This window comes from Prionailurus bengalensis, chromosome B4 (assembly GCF_016509475.1).
Source record: "Prionailurus bengalensis isolate Pbe53 chromosome B4, Fcat_Pben_1.1_paternal_pri, whole genome shotgun sequence".
NCBI lineage: Eukaryota > Metazoa > Chordata > Mammalia > Carnivora > Felidae > Prionailurus > Prionailurus bengalensis.
Window position 1 is genome coordinate 58,986,746 of NC_057358.1, and position 12,947 is coordinate 58,999,692.

At 43.1% G+C, this 12,947-nt stretch overlaps 2 protein-coding genes across 8 annotated transcripts in view; one reads left to right on the forward strand and one right to left on the reverse strand.

Annotated features, from left to right (window-relative positions):
- The window catches only part of LMNTD1 (lamin tail domain containing 1), a 541,299-nt gene extending 531,055 nt beyond the window's left edge, over window positions 1-10,244 (reverse strand). For all 6 annotated transcript variants that reach the window (XM_043564837.1, XM_043564834.1, XM_043564835.1 and 3 more), the window contains exon 1: window positions 10,106-10,244. The gene's annotated coding sequence lies outside the window, so the exon portion shown is untranslated. The remainder of the gene's footprint in view (window positions 1-10,105) is intronic.
- An 835-nt stretch (window positions 10,245-11,079) lies between these two features.
- RASSF8 (Ras association domain family member 8) overlaps window positions 11,080-12,947 on the forward strand; it is a 118,315-nt gene continuing 116,447 nt past the window's right edge. Inside the window, exon 1 of one of the 2 annotated variants that reach the window (XM_043564841.1) lies at window positions 11,080-11,185. The gene's annotated coding sequence lies outside the window, so the exon portion shown is untranslated. The remainder of the gene's footprint in view (window positions 11,186-12,947) is intronic. The other variant, XM_043564842.1, reaches the window with a different exon arrangement.

Sequence of the window (12,947 nt, forward strand, 5' to 3'; positions counted from 1 at the left end):
CCTACTTTCTCCTCAAGGATTTTGATGGCTTCCTGTCTTACATTTAGGTCTTTCATCCATTTTGAGTTTCTTTTTGTGTATGGTGTAAGAAAGTAGTCCAGGTTCATTCTTCTGCAATGTCGCTGTCCAGTTTTCCCAGTACCACTTGCTGAAGAGACTCTCTTTTTTTTTTTTTAATTTTTTTTTAACGTTTATTTATTTTTGAGACAGAGAGAGACAGAGCATGAACGGGGGAGGGTCAGAGAGAGAGAGGGAGACACAGAATCTGAAACAGGCTCCAGGCTCCGAGCTGTCAGCACAGAGCCCGACGTGGGGCTTGAACTCACAAACCGCGAGATCATGACCTGAGCCAAAGTCGGACGCTTAACTGACTGAGCCACCCAGGCGCCCCTGAAGAGACTCTCATTCCACTGGATATTCTTTCCTGCTTTGCCAAAGATTAGTTGGCCATATATTTTGTGGGTCTATTTCTGGGTTCTCTATTCTGTTCCATTGATCTGAGTGTCTGTTTTTGTGACAGATTTTTTTTCCTAATAACCCTCTCATTTGCTCCTGCATAAAATGACCAGACAGGCCTAGAACCCTTACGAACAAAGACCCCACCCCCACCCACAGTACAATCATGATTACTCTTATTACAAGAGAAGAGAGACTGACATGTTACTCCATCTTTGATCAATTTCTGACACTTGGGTTCTAGTACATAGTTTTTGTTTTAACCAACATTTCCCTAGAGAACATAAGGTGCTAAAATTAAAACACAAAAACAGAAAACAGAAAATGTCTCTGCCCTGAGGAGAAGAAAAAAGATTTCCCTTTCTTTACTCTCTGAAACTACAAAGCTGAATTGATTACTTCCATCTAGAATCACTGGATTATTGTGCAGTTTTTCTACAGTTTGACATGCTGTCATGACCCCTATTAGTACTTGGACTTCCCAGTTTTAAAAGCAACAAGTAACATGAGGCTATTTCTTCTTAGGGTATCTACTCTTTGTTCATTTATTTCTTATAAAGCTCCAGTGGTTCATAGACCTCACAGGACAATGACTGTTTTGAAAACCAATGCTAAGAAATTGATATATAAAATGCTCAGAGTGAAGTCACAGGACAAAGTAAAAACTATGTAATAGAAGTAGGTTGACTTGATATTATGTTTCTGGTGCAAATCTATTTTAAAGCCTCACCTAAAGTTTTTTTTCTGGATTTTTTAGCTGGATTTTAAACTGCTATTTGGGTCATTATTAGAAGCAGAAACAAGCCTATTCTGCCATGTCTCCTCTCTTTCAATGGAATCAATTATTTATGATTCATATATTCAGAATGTTAGAGCTACATGTGATATTGGAGGTAATTTTGTAAGCCCTTGCTATAAGAACAATGCAGTCCCACCTGGAATGAAGTGTTTCGCAATAAATACACATGGGGGATAAATAGGGAACAGAAGAAGAGGGAAAGGGGACTCCCACTTGGCAGCCAGATCTGCCAGTCAATGCTGGGGTTCCAAAAACCATTGGCAGCTCATACTTCTATCTTACAGAGTTCCCAGAAAGTAAAAGGACTTGCCCAGGGTAACAAAGCTGATTTAAGCAGTAGAACTAGCACTCACTGGGTCATTTCCTAGGATGGTCCTTTACCTAGTAAAAGACACATACAACCAGGAATGCCCTTTAAAATGCACATGGTTACCTTAGTCATGGTTATCTGTGGGTTATTTTCCTGATTTGCTTATATATTGACTTGGAAACTTATCAATCTTAAAGTAGTATGCTAACTTATTTTGCTAGATAAACAGTACATGATGAGGAGGTTTTAATGCTGTGGGGTCTTCCCATCTTCACTCCCCACCCATTCTCCTCAGCACATTCTGGATGAAAGGAACCTGCTTAACCTAGATCTCAATTTGTGATTCCATTCTGACCTTTTCACCTTGAATTTGTGCCAATTCTATGCTTAATTCTCTCTGCTATTTTTAATTCTTGCCCACTCTTCGATTACATATTGTACAGGTAAAGACTATAGATTTTGAAGCCATACTTCCTGGGTCTGAACCCCAGCTATGCCATTATCCAACAATGGAATCTTGGGATATTACTTAATCTCTCTCTGCTTTGACTTCCTAATCTACAAAATGGGTGTAATAATAGTACCTACCTGATAAAGTTGTTGTATTAAAGAAAAGTTAATATATGAGAAGCATTTAGAACAGTGCCTGGCACAGAGTATCCTGAAACAATAAATTATAGTTATTGGCTTTGCTGGAAGTACCTTCTCACCTAAGTGCCTGCAGATAATAACACCACTTACATAACCAGGCACTGTGCTGAATGTTGTACACACACTATTCTAGTTAATCACAATAACTCTTTTTGTGCTACTATTATCATTCTCTCCTCTCCTATCTCTTATTTTTTTTAATTTTTATTTATTTTTGAGATAAGAAAACTAAGGTCCAAGACCCTGAACAATGTGACTATGGTCACCCAGGTAATAAGAAGCAGTTAGGACTTGAACCTAAGATGTCTTGGCATCTTTCCAAAATCTCTGAGAAAAGGGCATTAGAGTTCTTTTAAAGTTCTTTTATTTAAATGGATTGACTTGCCACCCATACAGGTCAGGAAAACTGGGATCTCCAGGAGGAAGGGAAGAGTCTCTCTTAGAAAATGTCAGGCATGGGATGATTATACCATTGATGTCTTAACCAGCCCCACTTCCTACCTTCCACTGTGCCATACAGCATCTACATGGACTGTACTTCCAGAGGCCAACCCCAACCCCTAGCTTATTTTAGTATTAGGAAATGTTCTGATTCAAGCCAAAGTGGGAGTATTTACAATTTCAAAATCAGTAGTTCTTCGAGTCATTTATTTCCACCCCAGTAATGTCTCTTCCGTTCCCAGATTAGCAAAAAAATTATGATTTTCCTTCCTTCCTTCAGAGCCTATAGTAGCCAGTATCTTCCTACTCCTGCTCCAAACTGACATATTCTCAGTTGTCAACATATCTTTCATTAGTCTAAAATGGTGTCTTCAGTGGAAGGTAGGGCCAGGAGAGGGAAGAGTGGGGATAAAGGGCCAGGAGGGAAGAGAAGGAAGTCCCTGAGTTTTCTAGAGGAACAGTATGCACTGCCTTGTCCCTCTTCCTGTACCACCTGCTCACTCCTGTATCACTTCTGGAGTTGTCTACTTACACTCCCACACCGCATCCCAGAACCTTCACCGAGCACCTCCTAAAACAGCTTCTGGGTGCTCCCTTGAAATGCAAGTGAATCAAATACATGGGCTTGTTTTTCCCCAAAGACCCACCTGTAGCACCCATGCTGGGCTTGGCTCATTGGGCTAATCTAGAAAGGAGAGAGCATGGGAAGGATTTTTATTCCCTTTCCCCATACCTACCATCGTATTTAGCTGTCAAACTATTAAAAAATGTCAGAGAAGCTGAAGTTGGATGTTTGTTATACAAGGAATGGTGGAAGAGCTGTTTGGAGAAAGTTAAGTAGGGCTCTGGAGGAGGTCAAGGGATATAGAAATCCTGGTGGGCAGCAACAGGATTGATAGAGGAAAGATAAGCAGGTACATATGTTTTTGGGACCACTGGAAGAAAAGAAAGGGGGAGACTGGCAAGTTGACCTCAGATATAAGCCTTAACCCAAGAGTCCCCTACTGCCATCCCAGCCTCTCTGGATTGATCCTAAATTTTTCTAACATCCTTAGTTCCTTCCCTGCTGGGCACCTTGCCTCAGTCCCTGAAGCTGCCATTACTACCACTGCTTGACACAAAGGGTAAGTGAGAGGAGAGCCCATGCCAGGAAAGAAGGTATGTTCCTTGCATCCTTAGTTGTGCTCTGAACGTTTTTCCTTTAGAAACAAGGTCACACATGTTGTTTCACCTCTGTAGTGCTTTTAGTAGTATGCTTCAGTTGTTATGGGATCATTAAGGGTTGTTCTGGGCCTCTAACCTATATACGACATGTAGTGGATACTCTTGGTGCCCTGCCCAGATCCCCTTCTTGGACTGGTACTTGCATCCCTAGCTACTGTGTAAGTGTTGGCTGCTAGGAGTTGCCCTCCTCTCAGAGATTACCTTTGGGAGGACAGAAAGTGCCTTGTCTTGGGAGTTACCACCAACTTTCAGCTAATGAGTAACTGATAATGGGGTGCAAAAAGCCAGCTTCCTGCCCCAAGTGGCCAACTCTGTGGCACAATTCCTTCTTTAGATTCCCCATAGAATCAGGCTGAAGCTGGTCTCCAGCTGAGACAATATCCTTACTTAGCTTTATTCCCCCCACACCATGCAACCTCCCTCACATCCCCTCTCCTGAGACATGCTCCCAATAATTCACTTGCACCAGAATCCCTGTCTCAGGCTCCACTTACAGATACATACTTATTCCATGTATTTATTGGAGGTCCTTTATTGGCACCAGAATAATACATCTCTGGGAAAACCAAAAATAAAATAAGGAGCAACTTAACAGGACCCTAAACCAAATCTGGACATATAACCCAACTCAATTTATACTATTTCTACTAAATACATACTTATTCCATGTATTTATTGGAGGTCCTTTATTGGCACCAGAATAATACATCTCTGGGAAAACCAAAAATAAAATAAGGAGCAACTTAACAGGACCCTAAACCAAATCTGGACATATAACCCAACTCAATTTATACTATTTCTAGGCCTATACCTAATATCTGCTCTCTTGTAGACACTAACAGACCACATTCTATCAAATCCAAACTGAAGACTTATTTATTCATACTCTACTTTTTCTCTTACTATAGAACATTAATTTTTATACCTATTTTAAAAATTAGCTATGTAGCATTTATTATTAACCAATACGCTTGTTGTAATTCTTAAAAATGTGGCTGGATGATTTTAAGTTAATTTGTAATGATTATTCTTGCTGTGATCATATAAATCTTACACTTTTAATCACTTGTTGGGTTTTTTCTTCCCATGAACTATAAGTTCTGGATTGTGGATGGTTGGGTCCCAGATTAGCAGGTTCTGGTTAATCTAGCAGTGTTATAAAACAGATCAAATTTCCAGCTTGCAATTAATAAAAATATAATTAAATATATGGAGGCAAAGCAGAAGATAATTTAATCTTTCTGCTATGATTCAGAAGTCATTTTAGGGTCATCATTATATACCTCAATTATAGTATTGCACAAGTATAGGAAGAGTGGTGAGTAGTATTCAGGTTGAAAGAAGTCCAGACAGACCAGATTTTACTTCATGTATTTACAAAGATGCAACCTCATAACACCAGGTACTGCATTCACTGTTTTCCCCCAATATACTGATCCTAATATAGGCTCTTGTAGAGAGACCCCTATAGTTAATCTCAGCTGATTAAATTCATTCTTCTAGCTTATAATAAAAAATATCAAGACTTTTTCATTTTCATGGGATTATCCTCTCAAAAAACTTCTACATGAATAGGACCCAATCATATTTTAAATACTATTTCTGAATATATTTGCATGTATTCCTTTTGGTATAGCCAGTTACAATTTCCATTTATAGCTTATGTTATATTTTAATTCCATACTGTACTTCATTGCTTAACAAAATATACTGGTCATCACTCTCCTCCCCATCAAGTTATTGGAGGGTTGCTTAAGGGGTTGTTTATGACTTGGTAACTAATCTTTTTTTTTTTTTTTAAGAAGAAAATATCATGAAATTAAAAATTCCTACAGATCTGAGAACTGTGCTTTGTTTCTAAAAAGCCCCTTTATGTTGGTCAAATAAATCACAATATTTACATATCTTTACCTTATTCCAGTATGTATACAGGTTTTTCATTAAGAATGGGAAAGAATACCATATTTACTTGCCTTCCATATATACATACTGAAGAAAAGGTGACTGTTTTCCTTTTCCTTCCAAATTTATTAGTAATAGTGATAGGCTGAATAAATGACCCCATTTGTACAAATTTTAGCATATGACTTTGAGCTTCCAGGTAGTATTGATGTCACAAGATTGCTGCTGTAACTCCAGCTATATCAATCATATTCCAAGCAATCATAGGGCTTGAGTCAGCCCTGCTAGTAACTTACCACCAGGTACACAAATAAGGAGTTCCATACAATACCTCCCATCCACATACCATTGCCTTCTGCAAGGAAGGTTATGAAATGAAATTTTTCACTGGGCACAAAATCAGATTTCTGTTACTAAGAGCAAAAGGAAGAAAGGAAATGAGATAGGCAACTAGTATTACCTGCCTTATTTTCTTTTTAAGTATGTGTTTCCTTAGATGAACTGTGAGGTCATGGATGGCTGAGATTATGTCATATTAATTTTTATAATCTCAGAACCTAGCACAATACCACAGTTTATTACATTTTTCAAAATGTTTATTAATTAAAGACAAGTATAGGGGCGTCTGGGTGGCGCAGTCGGTTAAGCGTCCGACTTCAGCCAGGTCACGATCTCGCGGTCTGTGAGTTCCAGCCCTGCGTCAGGCTCTGGGCTGATGGCTCAGAGCCTGGAGCCTGTTTCCGATTCTGTGTCTCCCTCTCTCTCTGCCCCTCCTCCGTTCATGCTCTGTCTCTCTCTGTCCCAAAAATAAATAAACGTTGAAAAAAAAAATAAAAAAATAATAAAATAAAGACAAGTATAACAGGTGAGTAAGTGGCATGAGTTTGTTCCATTTATTTTTTTTTTATTCAAAAAAATTTTTTTTAACGTTTATTCATTTTTGAGAGATAGAGGAGAGACAGAGCATGAGTGGGGAAGGGGTAGAGAGAGGGAGACACAGAATCTGAAACAGGCTCCAGGCTCTGAGCTGTTAGCACAGAGCCTGATGCCGGGCCTGAACTCACGAACCCGTGAGATCATGACCCGAGCTGAAGTCAGACGCTCAACTGACTGAGCCACCCAGGTGCCCGGAGTTTGTTCCATTTATATTGTCACTCATTCATTTAATTGTTATTTCAACTAATATTAATTGAGCTCCCAGCCTGAGCCAGGCCCTGTATCAGGCATGGGGAATACAGTGATAAATACAACATAGTCCCTGGCTTTACAAAGCAAGTAGAGGTGACGTTAGGGGAGGATAGGAATAGCCCTAAAAGTAAACAGGCAATTTCGGGGCGCCTGGGTGGCTCAGTCGGTTGAACGTCCGACTTTGGCTCAGGTCATCATCTCACAGTTCATGAGTTTGAGCCCCACGTTGGGCTCTGTGCTGACACCTGGGAGCCTGGAGCCTGCTTCAGATTCTGTGTCTCCCTCTCTCTCTGTCCCTCCCTGCTCACACTCTGTCTCTCTCTCTCTCAGAAAATAAACATTAAAAAAAATGTTTTTAAAGGTACACAGGCAATTTCAAGGTGATGTGGGAAAGAATAAGAAGTGGTCCTGAGCCACCATTTAAGAGGTTATGAAGCTGTAAGTAGTCTGGGTGAAACATACAGTTAGGGAAAGAAGAAGAGAAAAAGAAGGAAAGGTGGGGATAGATAATAAAAAAAATAAGTTATAATCATAAGCCCATAATTTATTCCTGCCAGCACACATACCTATTTGTTGTGACAAAATGTTTGTTTCTCCCTTAGACTTCCTCATGAAAGAATTTCCCAACACTCTGTCCTTGATGGATCTGTCCCACTGACAAGGTTCTTGGTTGGCCTAAACTGTAATCACAACTGTGTTCTATGGACCTTATATCCAAGCATGGAGCAACTGTCTTCCCAGCATCCCATCTTACAGGATGATGTTCCCTGGTAGGCCAGTTTGGGAAATGTTGGTCTAGACACATGTTTCTCAAACTTGGCAATATGAGTCTACTAGACACCATAAAAAAGAGTTGCCAGGCATTTCCAGAGAAAGGGAATTATCCCCAGAAAGTGCAGATCTGAACCTGGTTTTCTGAGTGTGTTTACACCTTGGGTTTCAGTTACACGAGTGACCAGGACGGATATAGGTTTAGCTGGACTAATGGGTCACCACTTCAGCAATTTTACAGTCAAATAAGTTATCCCTATGATGCTGTGACTAATAATTAAAACACTCATCTCTTCCTACAAATAATCCGGTTCAATTCAGTTTGTAACATATATGGCTAGAAATGTATCTACATCAATTCCTATTTTCTTTGCCTACCTTAGAGAAAAAGATAGCCCCTAACCATGAAGCAGAGGTCACAAGAAGAGAGACAGATTTGAAGATGATATGTATGCTATTGCCTTAAATACGGAGGAAGAGGCCACAAGCCAAGGAAATCAGATAGCATCTACAAACTAGAAAAAACAAAGCAACGGATTCTCCCCTAGAGACTCCAGATGGAACACAGCCCACACCTTGACTTTAGAATTTCTGACCTCCAGAACTGCAAGATAACACATTCTTGATTTTAGCCACTAAGTTTGTGGTAACTTTTTTAGTAGCAATAGGAAAATAATAGTACACAGTAATATATCTCTAGATGGTGTCCCCCTCCCCCTTCACAAATCTTTCTTGGGATTCTCTTCTTTTCTGAATCTATCCTCTCAGATTATTTTCCTGAAAGTCAAATCTGATTATGTCACAGGGCTTAAGGTGCATGAATACTCACTGATTCTAGGTAGATTACTTTTGGGGAATATATTAGAAACCAGAAATAAGAGTTGTTTACAAAATCCTGTCAAGGACATTTGGTATGATCTCAGGAAAGCTTAACAGGGATGTGATTATAGCTAAGAAAGCTTAAAACAAATTGCACTCTACACTGAAGAAAAAATGTATTAACCATATGGGGTTGAGGTAGAGAAGAGATTTTTCTGGGTTGATTCAGGACTGGACAGAGATAAATTCACTTGACTCTGGCACCATCAGTAAGACACACGCTGGTTTGGAGGCGGGGATACTTCATCATGTACCTGGAGCCTAGTAAGTGTTTATCCTAAATATTGGTCATGGTTATACTATCACAGTCAACTTCATCCTGATTTAAATGCTAGTCATATGAAAGTCGGTTGTCATAAGCCTGTCCACTGTTCACCTCTGGATGTGTGATAAAATTGAGGTCAGGACGCAACTGGTGACCAACAGAAACTAGATTAAGGTTCTTCTTCTACTTCCATTCCCCTTACAGAAAGATAAAAGATAAGTCCTTCAGTAAGATCCTGAATCCTAGTTTAACAATAGCCACACTACTGCCAGCTATCACTCACCCGTGTTTCAAGACCTCCACCAAAAAGGGAGGACTATCAACAACAACAAAAAAGGGTGGGGGGAGGAAAGTTCAAGGAAGGAAGAGGTCAAAATTGGCAAATGCCACAAAGGGCATAACAAAATGCGGATTAAATTTTTCCATTAGATTTGGCAATTAGGTGGGTGACTGATGTTGTTCAGTGGAGTGAAAGGTTGACAAGGGAATGAGAGTTTAGGAAATGTTAACGTTAAGTCTGGAAAAGTCCTCTTGAGAAGAGGATCCATGCCCTAAGGAATCACCATAAATAAAATTCCCTCAGGGTTTGCATTTGAATCCTAGAGAACTCTCCTTGTCCACAAATCCTCCAAATGTTTATCAGCCAAATTTGAGTCTCACTGATCTCTCTTTCTCCTCAGTTCACCTCAAAGGCAAAGGAACTAATGAGCTGTGCAATAACTAAAGGTCAAAAAACAAGAGGAAGAAACAAAAGACCTACAAACACAAACTCAAAACAAAACAAATCAGGTCTTTGGTAAGAGAAGCTGTACCAAGTTGTGCTTCAAATTTAATATCCTTGTTTTGATTTAAAAAAAAAAAAGAAAGAAAACTGTCTGGAGAATTAAAAGGGGCATTTTATAATTGGAATGTTTTCTTGTATCTCGACCATTATCTTCACTCCATCTCCCTCCAAATTAATAGCTGTTGCTGAGTTGTGGGCATGTGTGAGCACAAGCCTGGACCAAAGACTGAATTTTGTCCAGTGGCTAGAGTAATTGCGTGCCATTTAAAAAAAAAAAAAAAAAAAGGTGGGATAGGGAGAACCACATACATATCTGCATTTCCAGATGAAAGCACTGGTTTTCTTCCTCGACTATTTGCTGTATTTAAGGGTCAGGGAAGGGGGGGAGCAGTTTTCTGAATCTGAGCCCAGCTCTTTCTAAACTTGGTTACTCACGTCTGATTCATTCGCTGTGTTTTTCATCTCCTGTCTCTGTCACTGCCTGCCGCTGAGAAGGGGGTCGCTGAATCACTGGCACTCCAGATGAAAAGCAATTCAAACCCAGTCCTTGGAGGATGGAAGGTTTTGTTTTGTTTTCTTTCCTTTTTTTTTCTTTTTTAAGCGTCTGCAGAATAAGCCTCCTACTTTCCGACATGACCGTAGAGGGCAGTTTTACAAGTCTCACCCGGAGCTCTGGAAGATTTTGCTCCTGTGAGAGTCAGTAGGCACTGGTCACCTCACCATTTCTGGCTTTTCTGGTCCATAGGCCTCGGCGGTCGGGGGTGTGTGGTGGGGCGAGCGGCGGCGGGGCCGAGCTAGGGGCGCCGGGGTGAGCTTGGCCCGGTGGGCCCGAGCGGCTGCGCCGCGCTCCCCGCCGCTTTAAAAGCTCCCACAATGCAGCGCTGGCGTCCCAGTTCCGTTACAATGTCTCTCACGGCGCGAGTGAACCGGCAAGGAGCGGGCGGGGAAGCCGGAGAGCCGGGGCTGTAACCCGAGCGCCCGGCCGAGGGGGGCGCCCCCGCGCCGCTCCTCTCGCGCGCTCTACCCGCGGCCCGGCGAAGGGGCGGAGCCGCCCGGGTGCCCGAGCCCGGCCCGGCCCCCAGCCCGGCCCCCAGCCCAGAGGCACCGGCCGCGGGAGCGAGCCGGCCGCCAACTCCACCGTCCGGCACAACGCTCGCCGCCCCGCTCCTCGCCGAGCCTCGCTAGACCGCCCGCGGCAGCGGCGGCGGCGCTGGGGGCGGCTCCTGCGGGCGGCACAGCCGCTGCCCGCGCGCTCCCACACCGCGGCAGCTCAGCCAGGGGCGTCCACACTCACCTAGCGCTGGCCGGGAGGTGCGCCGAGAGGACGCGCCGGGAGCCGGGGCCTCCAGCCGGTGCGGGGCGTGCGGCCCGCCGAGTGCGGCGGAGGGAGGCGCGCCGGGCGGCAGGGCCGGGACAGGAGCTGGGCGGCCGCCGAGCTTCGGACGCCGTCGCGTCCTCAGCGCCCCGGCCGGCTTGGGCGGGCGGCCTGCGGGGGCGGCGCAGTTGCGAAACTGAGTAAGTATTAACTTTACTCCGCTGCTGCGATTTCTGGGCAACGTCTAGGATCCCTCCCTTCTCCTCCTGGAGCCTCGGGCTCTCCCTTCCCCGCCCCCTCACCCCTCCGTCTGCACCTTGGGTTTCTTCGCCGGTTCTACCCTGCGGCCACTGGCTCCCAGTTCCTCCGGTTCACCTTTTCCCTGTTGTGTTCGCCTTTGCGCGTTCTGCCCGCCGCGCACACTCGCCTCTGAGAAGTACAAGCTTGTGTCCTGCTTCTCTGTTTCCTCCCAGTGTCCTTGGCAGGGGAGTTTAGAGGCCACTTTTGTTGGGCAGGGAAATGTATGTATGTATGGCTTCTTTAACATTTTTCTCTCCAAATGGAAATCGGATGTTCGCTTGCCGGGTGGCGGTTTGGTGAACGCTTACTTTCTCCTCTGAAAACAGGATTGGTTTTTAGGTTTTAAAATTTTGTTTGAACGCTTAACCGTCCTCCGTCCCTATTTCCCCTTGCCGCCAACCCGTCTGGAGAGGCGAGTCCAAACGAGGGGACTTTAAAAGTAATTCCGTTTTGCAGACTAGAAACTTTGCGAGGGTTCATAGCAGAAAGCATCATAAGCTTCAACCTGAAGGGACGTGAGCTTTGAATGTGGCTCCTTGTGCGGCACTAGAGCTTACAAGCGAGTACCTGGGTTCGTAATTGAGTGTTGGCGTTGTTATTTTAGCATCCTAGAGCCGCCTGGTGTTGCTAAACCACTACTTTTTCAGCATCAAATGGCATCTTGAGCAGAGCAAGCGTTGAATGTAATTACGGGTCAGCATTGCCCCTGGTCTTTAGGGACTTAGAAGAGAAATAGATGCAGGGCACATTTCATAGCTGTGAAACCCATCAGGTTAGCTGTGTCAGTGCATCACAGCATTGCATTAAAAAGAATTCTTCCAGCCTGGTAACAGCGAGGAGGAACATTTACAAATTTTCCAGTATGATGTGGCTCAGCAATTCTTCGTTAGATCTGTTGTGTCACTAGAAAGGACCTTTAAAAAGGTATAGAGCTCAGCTTTTCTGCCGATTGGATTAACCCCTCATTCTGGTAGAAGGCCTCAGGTAGTCCTCCTCCCCCCCCCCCCCCCCCCGGGCCTTTTTCTTTTTTTTTTTTTTTTTTTCTTTCATCTTTGGGTTGTCAGCAGTTGGTGATCCTGTTTTGAAGGACTGGAAAACGGGAAGCTTTTCTTAATGGATTTTCAGCATCCTGTCCTTTGCCTGGGTGAGGCAGTAGTGAATGCCAGCTAGATCTCTGCAGGGAGAGGTGCAGGTGGACACAAGAATCTGGCAGAAGGACACTGTAGTACTATCATTGGGGGGGGGGTGGTTTGTGTGTTTATCTTTTAGTGGGCATATTAATGCTACTTTTTATTTATCTCCATGGGGAATCTCCCAAAACCGTGAAAATTACATGTGACCATACCCAGCTTTAAGAAGACTGAATGTAATTTGATTATTCTGTTGAAGGATCAGACTTAACAAAATAGAATTTGTAATGTAGGCGATAAGACCTTTCAAAAATCTCTCCCTTCCTCATTTTCTCTCCTTTTAAGAGCCTCAAGCTGGTACTTTCAGTAATAGACACAATTGTTAGTAATGCACTGAGTTCTTTCTAGGTTCATTAATCAAGCCTAATTTCTGGCCTCAATAGCTGAGGGGGACATCAGCCCAGAGAGGGAGAGAATCATGAGACTGTGCAGATAGGAAAGGCATTTCAGTTTGCTAAAGTGTCAATGTGCT